The 7069-nt window shown below is 36.3% G+C and overlaps 1 pseudogene; it reads right to left on the reverse strand.

The window, feature by feature from the left end:
* Positions 1–970: 970 nt before the first annotated feature.
* Positions 971–6399, reverse strand: LOC140874281 (3-dehydroquinate synthase, chloroplastic-like; annotated as a pseudogene).
* Between the last annotated feature and the right edge of the window lie 670 nt (positions 6400–7069).

Here is a 7069-nt window from a genome sequence, read left to right on the forward strand (position 1 = left end):
ATTACTTGCCATGTAACTTTGTCTCTCCTACGTTTATGTTTGATACGCGATCGTACAAATACTACAACAAAAAATTCAGAAATAATCTCGTTAGTAAGTTGTGATGAACACCTACTCTAGCATTGAATTTATAATGACAGTAGTTGACAGAGTTCTACTCGGATTCTACAATTAATATTCTAGTAGGATTTTGATTCTATCCAATTACGTGGTGATTATTATTATTCTGCCAGGATTTTAATTCCACTGTATCACAGTCCTACTACGTTTTATCCATCATGTTATCTCCATATCTGAAGAGATTTCGGGGGCGTTGCCCAGGTTGATCCCCGCGACCTGACTGGGCAGGTCGATCCCCGTAATTTTCGCAGTGGCACACAATATTCGTTCTCGACAGCTAAATTTTTGACAATACTCCGATAAAAATTCTACTCTGGGTCCTCTCAGCACACACGACACGCCCGAGAGTGGGGGGCCTATGATAGGTTACACCTAAAAATTCAATTGGGCCTGAGCCCAATCATGAAGGTCCACTCCAAATATTTTTCAGGCCCAAGATTATTTAAATATTATATATATTTAAATCAAGCAGACCCTGAATTCTACAAAAGCCCATAAGAGGCTCAAGCCCATGAAAATCTCCGAATATCTATAAATAGCTCAAGTCACCTCATTATTAAGGTATACACTTTTTTTAGCACTATAACGCTCTACTCTTGATTATTATTCCTTGAGTAATCGCTGACTTGAGCGTCGGAGTGCCTTCGCCGTAAACCCTCCCGGCTCCTCTGACTTTGTATTGTGACGTAGGAACAACCCACTGAAGATCTCCACCGGGAATATACAAGGATCCGTTGATACTCCGGACTTTGCGGAAGCAACGTGTCATATACAAGTTATTTTTTACTACATCAGCAACCAAAATTACAATCACTCGAACAGTGGTTAAACAGCTACAAGTAAGATCAAATCAAGACTTACAAAAAGCATGCAACATGTCCTTGAGGGCCTACCTATCGTACTCACCAGTGAAGATGCAGCTGCCAAGCGGACCTTTCAACAGAATAAGCCTTAACAGACCATCGGCTACAATCTTATCCACCTGAATTTAATGAAGCAACATTACGCCAAGAACGTAAACGTGAATGTTAATGAGTATTATATGTGTTTTATTTTGTTCTTCCTCATCGCCATCACATATTTAAACTTTTCTACAGTCATGGATTCTGCAGGAGCTGTGGGTAACTTGGCTTGTTGAAAGATATTATACACCCGTTTTACCAATGAATCATCAATCCAGTCGAGTCGGTGAGACATGTCAACTTCCATGACCTGAAGTTGTAAAATATGGCATCCTTGAGATAAATTTGTAACCAACCACTTAAAGCTAGTGGCGGAAAATTTGGTTTATTATGAGGCTCTACATTTGTAACACACTGATGCGATCATTCAGGAAGCTAAAGAAAGAGTGCAAATCAATAAAATGAAATTGTCATAGTCTATAGAAATTAGAAAGCGACAGCCTTCAAACCGTTCTAGCAGCAACTGTTTCCCCATGAAGCCACTGCCCATATCCAACACCAGTCTCAATAGCCTATGAATATCAGTTGATAGCTCATCAGAAAAATGACTTGATTAATAGAATTTACAATTCAATATTTTTGCATTTCATGAGGAAAATAACATGTTGTGACTGTATTTCTAAAAGTAAACATTATTCAGATATCGAATTATCAAACTCACATAACCAAAAGTGTGACCCAAATTCAATGTTGCCCTCAATCCACTTTCCTTCTCATCTAAGGACAAAATTTGTAACGCCCCAAAATATTTTAATTGAGTTTATTATTGTTATTCCGAGATTAGATTTTGAGGGATTGAATTGATATTTCAGCAGGGATCGAATTGCAAATATTTGAGGAGTTCAAGGACCAAAGTGCAAAAAAGGGATTTAATATAAATATCTTGGCTTTATTGTTGACTTATCACATTCATCTCTCCTCTCATTCTCCTCCCTTAGCCGTAAGAAGCGATGGATATTTCTTCAATCTTTTAATTCTCCGATTTCGTCCAATCCGTCTGATATAAATTCAATCTGAAGGCATATTTGCGATCACGACATCGAAGGCTTCGTTATATCGTAAGTACTTTTTCAATCGGATATATTTAGTTTTTTGGATGTTTTTGGAATCGAGTTATTTTCGGATATATCGTTCTTGAGCTAGCATAGATTGTGTATTTAAAGTCGGGTAGGAAAAAGAACGACGTTCGGAATTGTTATGAATTTTTGAAGAATTAATTCGAAATGGGGGTTTGGAATGGAGTTGATTTTGAGTTTTTTTGTTGAGATTGAAGTTGTTATGGATGGTATTTGATTGTTATGATGAGTTGTGGTTTTTCGGTTTGTTCGTTTTTAAGTCGTTATGCCGCCAGTTTGAGTTTTGGGATATCGATTTGTTTGAACTATTTGAGCCGTGTTTCGTTGAGTTTGAATGTCTTTATTGATCCTATTATGCTTCATTTCAGATTGGTTTCAAAGTTGGTGAATCCAGAGTTGGCAAAATTCGAACAGATAGAGTTGAAGCCGGTATAGAATTGATTTCTCTTTTGAAGAGATTGTTTTGGGATTCAAATGAGTTTTGATATGGGATTATCATTTGTTATCCAGGTTGGAACACCTTCGGATCGAGAAAAGGTATAAGACGACATCGACTTGAATGGGACGAATACTCGAATCCGAGTTGATTTTTGAGTTTCCCAAGAAATTACATACTTGCATGTTATTTGAATTACTTGAATTTACTTGATTGAATGATTAATTGCACATACATTCATATTGATCCAAATTATTCTTTTTTATTTTGAATTAGACGTTCTGGGGACTATAGTCGAATGTCATTGGTCGTCGAGTTACTCCAATATCCCAAAAACTCTTTATAGTTGCTACATAGTCTAGAGGATTGAAATATGCATCGTCCACCTCTAATGGGAGAGTCGGTGTGATTTTTGTAATATTTTGTCCTCGGGATCCCAACCAAAGAATCGAAGAACCGAAATACCTTTTGATTATCACATTAGATAATCCCGAATTTTAAAGACATGCATCTCATTTTAGTTCGTCTTTCAATTACATTGTTGATATATATATATATATATATATATATATATATATATATATATATATATATATATATATATCATGATTTGTTATTGCATGTTATGTCTCTTTTACTGGGAATATTATTCTCATCGAATTTATCCGGTTGTTGTCTTGTCTTTGTATGTGTGCTTGACAACAGGTGGGGTAGGATCAAGTCAGAGACCGCATGGCTAGATCGAGTTGTGATGATATAAGTGGGGACTTGGTGTTTAGGAGTCGAACTTTGTATTCGAACTTGTTATGTACTTTGTAGTTTAAATCAAGACTCGATTCGATGCATGTACTCTTCTTTGAAAGTACAAGCATCTCTAGAACTTCATGTATTTTATTATGTTGAATGATGGTTTTAATGCATGTTTGAGTTTTTATTTGAGTTAGAATTGAAGAAGTATTCTGTTATGCTTTTTATTTTTATTGGTGTAACAGGGCATGGACCTCATGCCACCTCCGTGCATGGGTCCTGCATGGGTCCGTGTGTCTTCTGCCCGAGGATTTTGTTTGAGGTTTGATATGCACGGAACCTGTGCAACCTCCATGCAAGGGTCCGTGTGCCCTCTGTCCGAGTTTGATTTCTTGTGTTTGACATTCACGGACCCCATGCCAATTCCGTGTAAGGGTTCGTGTGAGTTTACTGTTGAGGCAAATAGTTGAGATTTTGTGCATTTTGTGCACGGACCCAGGCACGGAGGTGTGCATGGGGTCCATGTATTCATAGTATTCGAACCTTTGGCTACAGCTTAATGCACGGACCCGGGCACGGAGGTATGCACGGGGTCTGTGCATTCTTTTTTTTAATTTTTTTTACTTATTCCTGCCTCGACATTTGTTATTGTTTGATCGATTTTATGATTAGATGATTCGAACCGAGGTCCTCACACAATCTCAGCTTATTTTTTCACGACCGCTTGATAGCATAGGTAAGTGCACTGGAATCCCTGCAAAGGAGATAGCTCTTCAATGGTACAGGTCAAATCATCACCAAATGAAACCAAATACTCATGGACAATAGATAAAAAAATTTCCTATACAAAAGCAGTTGAGATTCGCTCATTTCATTCACCTAATCTTTGATTAATGTAGATCTCGGTAATTTAACGAGGTCTCATTCAAATACTTCTATTACTTCGACATCCAACGAACAAATAAATCTTGCCATTTTAGAGGCAAGTGAATATGCAAATACAACTAAAAAAACTATACCTTGCCATAAATGCTTGCATGTTATTTTCCTGCCACTCAAAAAATTTGGCATCTCGAATAAGCCCATATTTAATGACTTCAGCCAACCCTGATACTAATTCTCGATCCGATAATGTGTTCATAGTATCAGTTTCTATGAGCACACATTGTAGTTGGTAGAATGCTCCAATAATATTTTTACCTAGTGTGTGGTTGATTCCAAGTTTACCCCCAACCGAATAATCTACCTGAAGTAAAAAACATAGCAGAATAAATTCTATAAAAATTTGCTGAACTATCTGAGATGAAACTAGACTATCAGTGTTATACCTGTGCCATGACATTAATAGGAATCTGAATGAAATTTACTCTTCACAGGTAAGAATCCGCAACATATCCACACATGTCACCAATGACTCCACCACCAAGAGCCACAAATGTACAACGTTGGTCCATTCTTGACTCGATTGCTTCATCAAAAACTTTCATGAGAGTGTCCTATGAAAACACACAAGAATGACAGTGAACCTGAGTTGCAATAGATTAATTGATTCCTGATGATAATGTCCTAAAAACATAGGATACTTACCATGTTCTTATATTGCTCTCCATCTGGCAAAATTACGCTCTCAACTTTGACAATAGGATTTTGGTCATTTAAAGCCCAATTTTTTTTTTTATCAAGATACAATAGAGCAACAATATAATAAACTGAAAAATTGGTTCGTAAACAATAACATGATGCATGCAATATTCTAGATGAAACCCTTGGGAGAAGAAGTCACTACAAGAAAAACGGCCAAAGACAACGCTTTTTCCGCGTTGTTAATGTCCCCGAAAAAGCGTTGTCGTAGCCAGTGTTGTAAAAGACCACACTCAAAGACAACGCGGAAAAAGCGTTGTCGTTTCTTAAAAAGCGTTGTCGTATCTAAAAACGACAACGCTTTTTCCGCGTTGTCTTTGTCACAAAAAAGCGTTGTCGTAGTTCAAAAGCTTTTTAAGCGTTTTCTTTTTTAGTAACGACAACGCTTTTTCCACCTACGACAACGTTTAAAAAGCGTTGTCTTTTTTCAAATAAAAAACAAAAAAAAAATATAATTCACAAATTTTCAATATTATCACTCAATATTCAAAATTTTTGAAAATTAAATCTAATATACAATATTTCAATATTATAAATCATTCAAATATAACAAAAATCATTCAAATATAACAAATAATCGAATTCTTCGTGTTCATCTCGGCCATGCGCTATGCTTTCTGCTTCAAACCGGAGTCGGCGATCAGACCAACTCTCAGAATGCTAAATCCATTTGGAGAACTGGGAATGTGCTGAACAATAATAGCAAACAAGAATAAAACCATGAGAAAAGTTAACTTGATTGAGTTAGTAAGAACTTAAAAAAAACACTATAATACTCCTTTCAAAGTTTCACAACCACCGTGATCAATGATTTCATAACTACAGTGTGGAGTCAACTATTTGCGAAAGAAAAACAGCATCCCATTTCATGAATAATATATGAAACTTATCAATATTTATTTATCCAAACCTTATATTTAATCTCCTAAGCCATACAGAATGAAAAATCATATGAAACACATCAAAACATGTCTACTGGCCGATTCAAAACCTGTCTATTGGCTGATTCAAAACAAGGCAGAGATTTCTCATGAGAGAAATACAGTAGTTCTGTATGCATGTTTCTTAGAGGAACGAAATACAAGATTCACTTTTATCAAAGAAATTATATATATGGAGCTGAATCGAATGCTACAAGCATAAACCATCTGTTACCTCTCGGGCCTAGCAGAGGCTTCCTCCCTTCTTTTATAGCCTTCCTTATATCTGCCGCTTTCCATGTGGCATACTTCTGTTTCTGCTCAAGCTGTAGGAGAGGGGAAACAGAGAGAACATGGGAAGAAAAATGAAAAACATACAGTAGAATAAATCTGCACGATAAAGTGTCTGAAACGCAATGCTTGTCAATAACTTATAATGTAGATTCAGGAATGCAGTGGGAAACTTACATCGGACAACGACCACGAATCCAAGTCATTGTATCCAAATTGCTACTAAGTTCAAAAAACAAATGTAACCATTGAAAATCATAAATAGTGGCATCAAGTATGTATGCTTCATGAAAAAACATCAAACAACATAAAAATATAATCTTTTACATGCATGCTGAATATATATCGATCGGAAAGTCATGACGCCGCGGACCATATATACCTGCCTTTCCTATCCTTAAAAGGCCAACAACTGTCGTCGTAGCCCTAAAATAAACTCCCTGCAATAGCTAGCTAATATGTAAATCATCAGATAAAATATTAATTCAGATATATATATATATTTACTTTCCATTTCCAATAAAATCGTCAGAAGTCAATTTGTTGCTATTCCAGACAGTAATATTAATCTCCAATAACCCTTGTACCAATGTAATCTCGAATTTCTCTTGAAAGGTAGGATATCTCCCTCCTCCTGCATGCATCAACAAAATTAATACATTAATCAATAATAAATTTTTATATATATGTATGTATATAGATGCATGCATATGCAGGGCTGACCATGACGAGTACGTGTACGATGCTTGGAGCAGGCATAATCCACACAAACGTAGGGATCTTGCCGTGAAATCCACTCGGTGTTTCTAAACTTATTACAACCAACAACTGCATGCATATATATATCCCAGATCGATCAATTTAATTAGGAGACAA

The sequence above is a fragment of the Henckelia pumila genome, chromosome 1 (genome assembly GCF_033568475.1).
Source record: "Henckelia pumila isolate YLH828 chromosome 1, ASM3356847v2, whole genome shotgun sequence".
Lineage (NCBI taxonomy): Eukaryota > Viridiplantae > Streptophyta > Magnoliopsida > Lamiales > Gesneriaceae > Henckelia > Henckelia pumila.